The sequence below is a fragment of the Lemur catta genome, chromosome 4 (genome assembly GCF_020740605.2).
Source record: "Lemur catta isolate mLemCat1 chromosome 4, mLemCat1.pri, whole genome shotgun sequence".
Taxonomy (NCBI): Eukaryota; Metazoa; Chordata; class Mammalia; order Primates; family Lemuridae; genus Lemur; species Lemur catta.
Genome location: NC_059131.1, coordinates 104,998,368 through 105,012,482, shown reverse-complemented (window position 1 = coordinate 105,012,482; position 14,115 = coordinate 104,998,368).

Genomic DNA, 14,115 nt, shown 5'->3' with positions numbered 1-14,115 from the left:
ACAAGAGGCTCAGAGAATTTAAATGACTTGTCCAAATTCAGATAGCTAGTAAGTGGCAAAGCTAGTATGTGAAGCAGATTAATCTCATCATTGTACTATATGGAGTCTTTTCACCATGTAACACTAAATCCACATGAATAAGATAAGAAAAGCTTCCCTTTACAGTATTCCAAGTTGGCATGGCCCAAATATCATAAGTATGTTGTCTAAGTCATTTATTGTATTTGTTTTTTCATTGTTGAAATGCTTGTATTTACTTAGAATAGTGTTAAGCTTGAATGTATGTTGATTTTACGTTATTTCCAAAATACTTTAATGGGACAAAGTGTTTTTCTTGGATATTTTTCCTGTAAAAATTGAATATAAATGATGATCCCATAGCAATCTCTGTAAAAATAATTTTAGAGATTCTACTTTCTGATAAAATACTATGGCTTTGCCACCTTCCTTTTTCTCCCTACTCTTAACAGTTCTGCTTTATATTTTTTAGTTAATAGGATTTATTTCTTCAAAAAATAATGGTCTTCATGACACTCCTTTAGCCTGAATTAGTTATACAGTTGTACTATGCATCTTCTTGGGTCACCCTTCATAAATGTAAATTATCTTCTTATTGCCTAAATTTGGAAAACCATATGCAGAAATTGACAGGTCATTTACATTCAGTTCAAAGAAAAGAATAGGCAGCCAATTATGATTGCTTTGAAATGTTAAGAAACATTTACAAATCAAATGATTCAAAAACAAGTTTTAAATTCCTAACTCCTGTCACTTCTTGATAAGTGTGGGGAGATCATTTCATTATTATTTGGAGCATTTGGAGTAAACATAAAATTTAGGAGACTTGTTTTTTCCCCCTAAATAAATATAGTGTAGCTTTCTGTTGCAAAAATGAAATATATATTATATTAATATGTCTTTTCTTTATATATTTATAATATATATTTATTATAAAAGATAATTGTGGATAACATTTTAGAAAACACTAAATGCAGATCTATGGCTGCATTAGCCAATGTTTTTGGTGGTAAATAACCAAAACCAACAATGAATTTCTTTTAAGAATATAGGCGTTTATACAGAACACAAAAGCAGAAATGGAATTGAGCCTTAAGAAAAACTGGACCCAGTAATAGGAAATATCCTTAGGAAAAAGAACATTATCGTTTTTCCATGTCTCATCTTTAGTTCTCTGTCAGTGTCATGAACATCTTTCTCTCTCTCTCTCTCAAGTGAGCACATGCACGTACACACATGCACACTCTCCTTCACATAACGTTTTTGATATTTAATATTTGTGATGAAATATGGCCAACCCATAGCTCAGGCCATGTGGAAAGATGGACCAATTCTTTTTGAAATCTTTGTAGGAGTTAGTGGACAGCACTGTACTGGAATAAACACATGTGTTTTAGTTTTGAGTTGATGTTTGTGAATCTTTCCACTCTTCTAGGAAGTTACCACACCTGCATGCAAATAGTAAGGTCAAATTGTAGTAGTTTGTCTTAGGAAGTAGTAGAAAATTATCTGGTCTCCTTTTTTCCTTGCTGTCAAAAAATAATTGCTATGTTCCTTGGAAAGACTTCTGTAATTCTTTCCTTTCACTTAAATAAATGGCTTTTTGAAAATGACTTAAATATTATTTGCTAGGTTGTAAGATACTCAGGGGACTAAAACTAAATAGGAAATAGTAAGTCAAAATAGAATTTTGCCACTTTTTCTGAATAATTGCGTTAATAAGGATAAGACAATAAAACCTACAGAACATAATCCAATGCATGGCTAAACTATCCTTTGAAATCAAGTGCTTCATAGATACATATATATGTGTGTGTATATATATATACATACATACATACATACATATATATATATATATAATTTAGATAGAAGAAGTAAGGAATTATCTATCTGTCCTACACAGGGTTCTTGACTGAAAACAACAGAACTGGTGCTAATTAAGCATACAAACAATTTACTGGAAAAGCAATAGTGATGTTGACAGAGCTGGAGAATGAGGCTTGGAAAGTGAGAGGACCCGAAGAGGTCAGTTGATGGGTTCCACGGCCAAAATAAGCATCATGGTGACAGACATTCAGGACAACCTTGCTGCTGTTGCTGTTAAGTTCTGAACATTGTATTGTGCCCTGTCACCATCAGTACCATTTGCCGGATACCACCACTGGTGTTATTGCCACTGGACACTAGATGTTGCCATCACTATTGCCTCATTCAGTTCTTCCCTCTGGCTTCTGGGGTCAGGGAGACTGGGAGAGTGATTATCCATCCTGCACCAAGATTCAAAGCGTGCAGAATTCTCTGAATCCTGGAAGGGGATTTTAGAGTTAAACTATTAAAGCCCTCGTACCTTCCCCTAGCAAATGAACAGTACACTTCCTCTGCTCTTATGTGGTTCAGAACATTTTGATGCCGTGAACAAAAGATAACTTGAATGCCTTTGTATTCCTAGTAATAAAATTAGAATAATAATGCCCCACCTCTCCAAGGCTTATATGCCTGGCAAAGCTCACCTCTTCTGAACCACAACCAGGAATAAGAATGTGAGCTAAAAAGAATTCTTTAAGCAGCCAGGCTATATGTTACAATGTTCACACAATGACACTCACTCCCTTGACTCATGGGAGATCCCCAGAGGCTCTCTTTCAGACTCTCTTTACAGTTATTGTACACACAATTAAAACGAGCTGGGTTTTCCTGGTTGGCAAAACCGCAGCAGATTTAGAGACCAAATCAAAAGAGGAAGGGCTGCTATTAACAACTGCTGGAAATGAGAAATGATTTCTCAAAGCAAAGAGGAAACATATGACAGCAGCAGTGATATGTATTCACACACACACACACCCCACTCAGTAATCTACAGATGACTTAATTTCAGAACAATAGTACTCTATATATTTCAAAATGGGAAAGATCAGGAATAAAGAGACCCTGAAGTTGAGACAGATAAGCATCAACATATTGCAAGTACTTGGGGGCAATTTTCAACAGCAAACAACCCAGAGAGCTGAGACCAAGGGATGAATGGCACTTGTGCTGTTCAATAGTATACAGCCAGCAAGTAGGTGGAAGTAAACAGCAAATAAAGTAGGCAGAGATTCAGGCAGAATCCTACCCACAAGAAGAACACGGTAGAGATATTTTACTCAAATGCCTGAAGTAGTGATGGTGCAGAACAGACAGTAGCAGTAGTAATGATAAGGCAAACATTTATTGAGTGCTTTCCATGAGGCTAGATATGGTTCTATGAACTCCAGAGACATTAACTTGTTTAATTTAAACTTTCATCCCATGGAGGAAGGTGCTATAACTATCCCCACTTTACAGATGAGGAGACTGAAGCAAGGTGATATAAGGTACTTTGTCCAGGTCATACAGTTAGAATGTGGTGGAGCCTGGACTTGAATGCAGGCATTTTGACTCCAAAATCTGGGTTTCGACCATTAGGATACACTCTATCCTAGATCCTGGATAGCATAACAATACAATTACCCAGACAAAGGAGAATTAGCTCATGATAAGGAAACTAGAAGGAAACTCGGGTTGTGATATTTGTCTTAAAGACAAGGGAAGTAATGTTCAATGAATGTTTAATTTGTATCACATTCATTATCTCATACGATCTTCCATATGGCAGTGTAAATTATCACTCACTTTATTCATGGACAATCTGAGGTTTCAAGGGACTGAGCAATGAGTCCACACTCACAGAGTTTGTAGGTGATGAAGCTGGGATTCAATCTCGTGCCTGACTCCATGCTCTTTCTGCGACAAGGTAATGTTGCCTCCGAACAGTGCAAACACCACTTGCAAGAAAGAGCTATTAGCAAACCTGTCCATTTATATATGCATACATTTCATTTATTTATTAATTTATTCATCAAACATTTGGTAAGCACTTCTGTGTTCCCAGTGCAAACCCTGTTCCTAGGAAGTCCAATCCAGTGTGAGACTCCAAAATGAAGGTACTGATGATGTGGGGCAAATCACTAATGAAATGACTATCAATCAGTTTAGAGTTTTCTTAAAGAGGGTAAAACCAATTAGACAAATACTTGAAAGGACATTAGTTGACACTCTAGAAAACAGTGCTGCATGGAAGTATGGGGTCACAGTGACCAACAATACAAGGACAAGGATTTAAAAGGGGTTTGATGAGAGCTCTACTCACAAAGGCAGTAGGCTATCATGGCAGAATGTGAGTTTTGGAGACAAATTGATAAATGTGGGTTATGATACCGGCTCCAACACTTAATAACTGTGTAAAGGGAAAAACTCTTTCTCTAAACCTCAGTGTCCTTCTCTGTAAAATGGACATAAGATGCCTGCTTTGCAGTGGTGAATGGTACACGTGTTAATATGAGTAAAGGACCTAACACAGTGCCTGGTACTCAGTGATGGTAATTATTATTAGAAGGGAAGCCCAGTTAGAATCATAGTTATTGATTCAAAAGGAGACCATGGCAGCAAAACTATGTCAGATTTAAAAATCTCTATATAGTTTGTGTTATCTTATTTATATCACTAGCATATAATAACAAACAAAATCAATCAATCAACAGAAACTCCATTTGAGGAATTTTAGCCCTTTGTGTCTTATTTTTGTGTGGTTGTGTGCAAGGATTGCACAACTATCAGTAGGAACTGACTTATAGTCCACAGTCAGGGTAGCCAAGATATCGAAATCTAGGTGAGGCATAAGCTAGAGCAACATGAACAAAGTGGGAGAATCACATTGAGTCCCTGGAACTCTGGCAAAGAAGAAAGGGAGATCACGTTCCTGAAGGAAACTGCAGTGTGAAAGTGGAAAACCATGTTCCTGACACTGGGGTCCAAGATCAAAGTGCAGCCAGGAATAAGGCTCACCATTAGATTTGTGCTCAATAGCTAGTAAATATTTTCTGGCTTGGAGTTGGAAGCCTGTAAAAGCCTGGGTAGGTGGGGTATAGGTACTGTCCAGGCTCTAAATGTGAACACTGGGGAGATCTGGGAACGGGTAACACTAACTACTTCTTAGTACAAATGTTCTGCTCCTAACTCGTAATTCCTGTCATTTCTTCTACTTTTCAAGTTTACTGTAAGTCAGAATATAGAACTCAGTATTATATTTTTTTATACCAAATGACTTCACTTTCATCCTTAGAGGCTTATCCTCTCCAGGTAACTGCCTAAATCCTTCCCTGAGTTTCCAGTGGAAAAAAATCCATCTCTGTTTTGTTCCTTTAATGTTTGCACTATTGATAAATAGTCCAGGTTATGGTACAATAACAACTAACCTCAACATCTCTGAGATTCTTCACTTCAACATTGTACTTTAGGCTTTAGCCAGGGCAATTAGGAAGCAAAAAAGAAACAAAATATGTTGGATTCAAAAGAAAGAAGTAGAACTGTCTTTATGTGCAGACAACATGATCTTCTATGTAGAAAATCCCAAAGAATCCACTACAAAACTACTAGAACTAATAAATGAGTTTAGCAAGGTTGCAGGATAAAAGCTCAATATATAAAAATCAATTGAATTTTTATATACCAACAATGAAAAATACAAAAGAGAAATTAAGAAAACAATTTTATTTATAATAACATCCAAAAGATTAAAATACTTAGAAATAAATTTAGCAAAAGAAGGCAAGACATTTACATCAAAAACTATAAAACATTGTTGGAAAAAATTAAAGATCTAAATAAATGAAAAGATATCCTATATTCATGGATCAGAAGACACAATATGTTGTTACAATGGCAATACTCTCTAACCTGATCTACAGATTTATTGCAATCCGTACTAAAATTTCACCTGAGCTTTTATGCAGAAATTGGCCATCTAACCCTCAAATTTATATGGAAATTCAAAAATCTAGAATGATCAAATCAATTCTGAAAAATAATGACAATACTGGAGGACTTACATTACTAAATTTGAAAAGCTGTTATAGAGTTTCAATAATTAATACAGTGTGGTATGGTCAGAAAGATAGGCATAAGTAAAATAGAATTGAAAGAATAAAATTGAAAGTCCAGAGATAAATTTACATGTTTTGGTAAACTGATTTTTTTTGACAAAGGTGCTAAGATAATTCAATGGAAAGAAGAATCTTTTCAACAACTGGTATTGGGACAACTGACATCAACGTTCAAAAGAATGAAATTAGACCCCTACCTCACACTGCACAGAAAAATGTCTGGAAATGGATCACAGATATAAATGTAAGGGCTAATGCTATAAAACCATTACAAGAGCCATAGGAGTAAATTTTTGTAACCTTAGGTTAGACAATGATTTATTAGCTATAACACCAAAAGTACAAGTGATAAAAAAAATCGAAACATTGGAGTTCAACAAAATTTAACAATCTTCATCTTACCAACATGTTATCAGGAAAGTGGAAAGACAACATACAGAATGGGAAAAAGTATTTTCAAATTATATATCTGATAAGGGGCTTGTATCTGGAATATGCAATGAACACTTTCAATTCAATACAAAGGAGACAAATAACTCAATAAAATGATCAAAGAATTTTAGTAGACAGTTCTCCAAAAAATATTTACAAATGGTGAATAAATACATGAAAGGATATGCAGCATCATTACTCATTAGAGAAATGCCAATTAGAACCACAGTAAGATACTATTGCACATCTACTTGAATGATTATAATTAAAAAATCACATAATAACAATTGTTAAAAATTATTGGTAAAGATGTGAAAAAATTAGAATCTTCATACATTGTTACATTCATACATTGGGCATGTAAAATGGTATAGTCATTTTGGAAAACAGTTTGGTGGTTTCTCAAATTGTTAGACACAGCTACCATATTATCCAGCAATTCTACTCCTAGAGAAATTCCAAGAAAAATGAAAATATACAGTCACAAAAAGTTGTGCATAAATATTTATAAACAGCATTACTAATGAATGCCAAAAATGAAAACAACCCAATGTCCATCAAATGATGAATGGATTAAAAAAGTATTAAAACTATTTAGCAATAAAAAGTAATACATTACTGAGAGATGCTACAACATGGATGATCTCAAAAACATTATGTTTAGCGATTGAAGCCAGTCACAAAAGACCACATACTGAATAAGTCAATTTTTCTGAAATGTCTAGAATAGGTAAATTTATACTGACAGAAAGCAGATTAGTGATTGCTTGCGGCTGGGAGGATGAGAGAGAAATGGAGAGTGACTGCTGCTGGGTAGAAGATTTCTTGATGAAATCTGCTAAATGATGTTGCTGTGATGAAAATGTTCTAAGATTAGACTATGGTGATGGTTGCACAACTTTGTAACATACTAAAACCACTGAAGCATACACTTTAAAAAGAAAAATTTTATTTATCTATTCATTCATTCTTGATAAAGGTGTTAAAAATTACAGTGATTTAATAAATCAAGAGTTTATTTCTCACGCATGCTACCCATTCAACGGAGATTGGGAGAGGGGCTGTGCTCCCCGTGGACACCGTAAGACCCGGGCTGCTGGAAGGTCTGCTTTGTCATGTACTACTGTGATCACTAAAATAGAACAAAAGGACTGTGGCGAATTGCCTATTGGCCCTAACAACTTTCACATGGAAGCAATACACATCACTTCAACTCATGTTTCACTGGACAAAGGAAGCCACAGGTCACACCCAACTTCAGAGAGGGCGGATAATTTCAATTTCACCATAAACCTGGGGAGAAGAGGAAAACTGGAATATCTGTGGAGAATCCTAATGAACATCACACTGTCCTATCTTCTTTCCTAGATTTTAATTTCTGCAAACAATGACTCTATATTTCCTCACTGTAATTAATACCAAGTTTCCTTAAATTCTTTTCTTTTCTGTTTTTATTTTGAATAAAATGGAGGTATTTAAATGAGTAGGATTTAAAAGAAAATAAACAAACTATACACACCAGTCTAGAATAATGCTTTCCTCACAGTAAATCTTTCATAATTGTGAGCCAGTTGAACAAATGAATAAGTAATGATTAAGCTCCAGTGCTGAGTAGGGAATGATTGTGAGCCCGGTGCATGAATCAAGGGGTCACAATAATGCAGGAGTCTAGAAAAGAGGAGACCAAGGTGAGCCGAGGTGGCAGTCGGTGTTACCAGCCCACCTCTCTTGCATCCGTACAGATGGATCACTGAGCACTGCTGCAGTGACCCAGATGGATGGCGTTATCTGTGTCACGGTTTGTTTTCTTCCCAGATATGACTTGGGCAGAGCCCTGCAAGCTTAATGAGGGCAGAAAAGAGTAAGATCCAGAATCACTTAACCTTTCTGAATCTCCGTTTGGAAATCAAGATTGTAAAATGTAGCTGCACCTTGAAGCTCTGTGATAAAAGATGCTGTTAGTATTGTACGCAGCATTTATTAGAGAGCAAAACTGTATATCAAAGCTTTAATAGTCATTCTGGAGGTAAATCCCCTTTTTGCTGAATTCAGATTTCACAGAAATGCTTTAATGAAGACCCTCCTCTTTTCCCACACTTCATTAGGCAGTACAGTTATACATACACTTGAGTCATTTTTTACATTATGGAGAGGTTGTTAAAAGGATGGTTGAGAGTGCTTTCAGGACATGGCTAATTCTTTCATTTTATGTGGGCTCTCAACAAAAGTTTACTGCTGGCAGAAATCAAAATCTCTATTTCCTTCATATTCCTACTAGACATATATCTTCACTAATTTCAGTTCTTCAGGAAAGTACCTTTTCTCTCAAGAACTCTTTTCATGTATCCATTATCAGTATTGGTTGTTTTAATGATCAAATTAACTGGATAATGGCCACATTTCCATGACCTGGTTTGCAGACAACTCTAAACAGGGAGAGAACAGTTAACTAATTCTCATAAAACATTCTTTTTTTTTTCAATCTTCAGGTTTTTTAAAAAAATTCAGTTAAAAATATTTCTTTCCTTCTATCACCAGAAGGAAACAGTAAGAATTTCAGTTAAAAAGTCAGGAAAGAAAAAAGAAAAGCTGCTTAGCACTAGTACATGTAAATCTTAGTTTAAGCTATTTTAAAATGAGAAAAAATAACTAACAGATATGGGAGCAGATTTCATTTTTGAAAACTACTCTTAGGATTATAGAAAGAACAGGGGAATAGGAATGATTTGGGAAAAGGAACAATGGACAAATCATAAATTAGAATTTATATATTCTATCTTAATAGTTATAGTATTTAGAAAAATGTAGAATGTCTACTAGGAATAAAAAGCAAAGCCATTTCCTTACCTTAACTATTTATCTTAGCTTTTTTATTTATTGGAATTACATAGTACTTGGCACAGAAAAGGTGCTTAATAAATGCTTCTAGAATGAATTGCCCACACCCTGGCAAATGATCTTGGAAAATCTTCAAAATAGCAGATAGGCTGCTGCATCCAGCAAAGGCACACAAACCCACAGTGACACCAAGAAAGCCATATGTGGAGCAGGACATTTTTAGTACTTCCCTGAGGGAACCACACCCACTGCTAATTCTGAAAAAGGAAAAAAGCTCACGCCCAGAGTTGCAAAGACAATAATGAATAATACCCTAGAAATACCCATAAAGGACTCCCTATGTATATTGATCTGTGCTGAAACATTGCTCTTTTCCCTATTTGCTTGTTCCATCAGAGAAGTGGCAAAATCAGTCTTGTGATTTATCTCAGCAAGAATTCACTGAGCCCCCTCTCCTACTGAGAAGTGCACACATGTCTCTACCAGATGTAAAATGTTGAAGTAGGACCCTGAGGAAAGACAGATAGGGGAAGGAAAAAATGACATTAAAATTTTAGTCCTGCCGCGCGTGGTGGCTCACTCCTGTAATCCTGGCACTCTGGGAGGCCGAGGCGGGTGGATCGCTTGAGGTCAGGAGTTCAAGACCAGCCTGAGCAAGAGTGAGACCCCATTTCTACTAAAAATAGAAAGAAATTATCTGGCCAACTAAAATATATATAGAAAAAAAAATTAGCCGGGCATGGTGGCACATGCTTGTAGTCCCAGCTACCCGGGAGGCTGAGGCAATAGGATCGCTTAAGCCCAGGAGTTTGAGGTTGCTGTGAGCTAGGCTGACGCCATGGCACTCACTCTAGCCAGGGCAACAAAGTAACACTCTGTCTCAAAAAAACAAAACAAAACAAAAAAAAATTTTTTAGTCCTAAAAGAAAGCAGGAGCAACAATTGATATTTACTTTATGCATCGTTATTTTCTAATTCCCTTACTCCCATCTGGCTCAATGACGTGAGAATTATAGTAAGTGAAGAAAAGTCTCCATCTGTTAAAAATGTAAAATAAAACACTTAATCTGTGGGCAAGCACACTGAGTACCAGAAATTTCTCATAAATGAAATGATAAGAGCAGGATCCTATATTTAGTAAAGTATAGCAGATAGAGATTTCTGAAAGATGTCTATTATATGGAAACATGGGTTTGCAACTATTTCTATGGGTCTAGTGCTATTTTCTGTTCTCAGGTGAGATGAAACCCACTAGGCAACTGGTATGATGCTCACAGATTCACTCGTCAAGTAGGAAGATAATTTGCTGTGCATCATAGGTGAAGTACACAGTAGATATTTTTTATGTCCACGCGCTGCTCACCTTCATCCCTTCCTCTCCCTCCTCATGACTTCCTCTGACACAGTTGCAGCACTGGCTTAGGCTGCCATGTTCATGCACATTAGCCCTTCCCCATTCATAGTTCAAGGGTGGATTGTCAAATGTCCTTTCCTTGCGAATTTGGGTGGCTGGTCCCGTGACAGGTAACTCTAGGAGGTATCAGTGGTCATATTTCTTGCACGTGTACCCGAGAAGCAGAGGAACGTGGTCAAGACAGAAAGTCAGAGTAGGGTCAAGAGCCACAGCAAGCACCAGAAAGAGAGAAAGAGCTAGAAGGCAAGAGAGTAGAGTGAGAGTGTGAGACAGGGAGAGAGAGATGCAGCAGACACGTAAACAAGAGACAAGAGGCAGAGAAAGGGTCCAGACAAATTTCTAGGTCACAGTTACTCTTGAGGTCTGTCTGCATTCCAGCCCTTTGGTTCCACAGGGAAAACTCTTTTCCTCTATAATGAAGTCACCCTCACATGCCTAAGGTTTGCAAATGATTTCTGTTATTTGCAATGATGTCAATGTTATATTTCCAAACAATTATCTTATTGTTTCTGGCCATTTATCTCCCCCTCTTCTCTCTCACTTGATCCAGGAGGGGATTTTTTCCTCCATCAGCTCACATCCAGTAGAAACAATCATTCAAAGAAGTCTTCTACCTAAGTGATAGACAAGAAGCTGCCTGAAGATCTGTTTCTCCTTTCTCGACAAATACTGCCACCGGGGGAGGGAGAGAAAAGGCAGAAACATGCAACCATCAGTGGGAGAGGAAGCAGGGTTTGGAGGGACAGAGGTGAAACCTTCAATCCTGGTCAGGAGCGCGGAATGGAAAGACTGTGAGGTTAAGCCCCTCCCTGCCCACAGACTCAGTACCTGCTGTTCAATAGTTCTGGGCCCTGGTAGGTCCTCTGACAAGAGGGTAGGAGATTGGGACCTCTGTATGGGACTGGGGTCATTAAGAAAGACTTTGCTCCTCATCAGATTGGAGCTAAGCGAGGCCAGCGGGTGATTTCCCTGCGCGTGGGCCGGGAGGGCCTGCTGCGACTGTCGGCACAGCTGCGAAGGGCTGTGACTGATGCGGGCCACAGCTCACAGCAGCACAGTTGTGTCTCCAACAGCAGAGTGAAATGCAAGTGATTATCTGGATATTTCAGATAATTAAATGGAAAGTAGATAAGGCTGAAAACTAATAGCTAACTTATCACAACATTCAGATCAAGGTCTATGATTAGGGACTCTCGGGGGAAGCCTGTTTTCTGTTTGAGGACATGCTCACTTGAAGGTATGCTTGGAGTAGAGTCAGTTTAGCTAAATGTCAAGAGGAAACTCAATTAAAATAGGACTTTACTTGCAGGAAAAAGGATGCCATCCTCTTTCAAAGCTGTAGCTGAAAAAGCAAAGATAACACAGACATCACTGGGATAATTCATGCCCAAATGTGCCCCGTTTCCATTTGGATTAGCCTGGCTCTTGGGACTCTGTATTAACAAGAAGTGTTAATAAGCATATGGATGTTTTGGTTAATCCTGCCATCTTTGTGTCTCTTAGAAACAGATCTTAGATGAGACATGTGGTTTGCATGCCCGGCCCTGTCTGCTTCTCTCTTCCATCCTCATCCAGGGGGAAATGACAGCTGAGGTTAGGCCCTGGCCAGATAACAGCAGGCTTTTGTTATCAAACCATGGCCACCTTTGTCATACCTTTGCTCACTTGACTTCTAGCCTACCTGACATTCCCAATCTTTCTTATCCTTTCTCCCTTAGTTTCTCTCTAACTCCATGGTCCTGTGTACTCTGATCATGCGCTCAGCTCCCAGGGCACTCACAGTCTGCCTACACTAGCCATGGAGAATGTCATCTGCTCCAAGGGAAGTGGGCGGGCCCATCTGCTCAAACACAGGACGGGGAACTCAGGTCATAAGGAAGCGGGACAAAGGGAAACCTCGAATTGGGCAGAGGGTGGAAGGAATTGAGCCAGAAGCTCAGGCATCTGGCCCACAGCATAAAAGGACTTGTTAGCGTCTGGGCACAGTTCGAGGCATTGGTGATACAGAGATGAACATGAACCTCCCTTTTTTAGTGGAGCAGGCAGAACATAAATAAGTAATTTAGATATCAATTAGAACTATGATTTTTTTAAAAAAGCGATGCTATAGAACTTTTTTTTTTTTTTTTTTTTTTTGCAGGAGGGTGTCCAAATAAGAGAGGGTGGCCAGGGAAGGTCTTTCTGAGGAAGCAAAAATTGAACTGAGACCTGAATGAGGAATAAGATCCATTTGTGCAGTGATCTGGGGAAAGAACATTCTGGGCAAGGAAAATAGCAAGTGCAGGAGCCCTGAGTGGGAGCAAGCTTGCCCGTGTTGGAGGGTCTGTGGGACTAAGGGAAAACTAATAAGGGGAAGGCTGGTCTCGGATGCTTTAAAGGGAATCTAGGCAGGGACCAGTTTCTGTAAGTCCCTGCAGGCTATAGTCCTTAGAGGGATTTAGGCCTGGAAATTACGTCTCCATATTTATGTTATAAAAAGCAAAGTCTAGCTGGGGTGTGGCAATGAGCTGTTAGCAGGCAAGAGTAGAATCAGAGTGACTCCAGGCAGATTGGTGGCATGGCCTGGAAGTGTTGAGCAATTTGCTCAAAGACACTCAGGTAATAAATCAAGAACAAGTGCCAGAGGGTCAGTAAGAGTGGAGGAGTTGGACAGAAACACACCACTCCCCCCGACCCTCCTATTCTCCCTGGCCTAGAATGTCAGCTGATGTTTCAACTCAGCCAGCATTCCATCACTGCAACCCTACCGAGAAACCAAGGCAGTGGATCTGTACCATTATTTATGGCAGTCTGGCTCCTTTGAACATGCCTACTTTGGGAATTTCTTTGCTTTAAGTGTCCTGTATATCACAATGGAAGATATTAGAAACGAATTTTTATAGCCTTTTTGCAATTATGGAAACAAGAGATGCTCACAAGTCAGTCAAGATTTGGAAGGTCGTCATGGGCAGGAGCAGGTGCAGAGGAGATCTCACTGTGGCAAGGGCAGCCCCAGCAGTGTGTGGCTTTCAGAACTAGCAGAGGAGGTGACATTGAAAGTGCATCCACGACCTAGCGTTGCCAATTCCAGATATAGTGGGGGGTCTTTGTTGGGGCCATGTTCCTGGGTAAAGTGAGCATTGTATTTGTCCACCAAGATTCCATCCTCCCAGAGATGCCAAAATCCACCTAGTGTCCATAATACATTCCTTTTCTACTGAAATCTATTGGTCCTTTTTTGACTACTTAAGAACTATGACTGATACCTCCATTTTCTGATGGGATGCAATTGTGGGACTGAAATCAGAGGCAAGAGAATCCTCATCAAGTGTAAAGGTCGTGGCTTAAGAAGACTCTTGCTGCCCAGCGCTAGTCTGAAGGTCCTACAAAATTTCCTCCTTTTCATTATAAAATAGAACTTGAGAGCTAATCAGCATGCATAATGTACTTCCTGTAAGAAAGGGCAAGGTG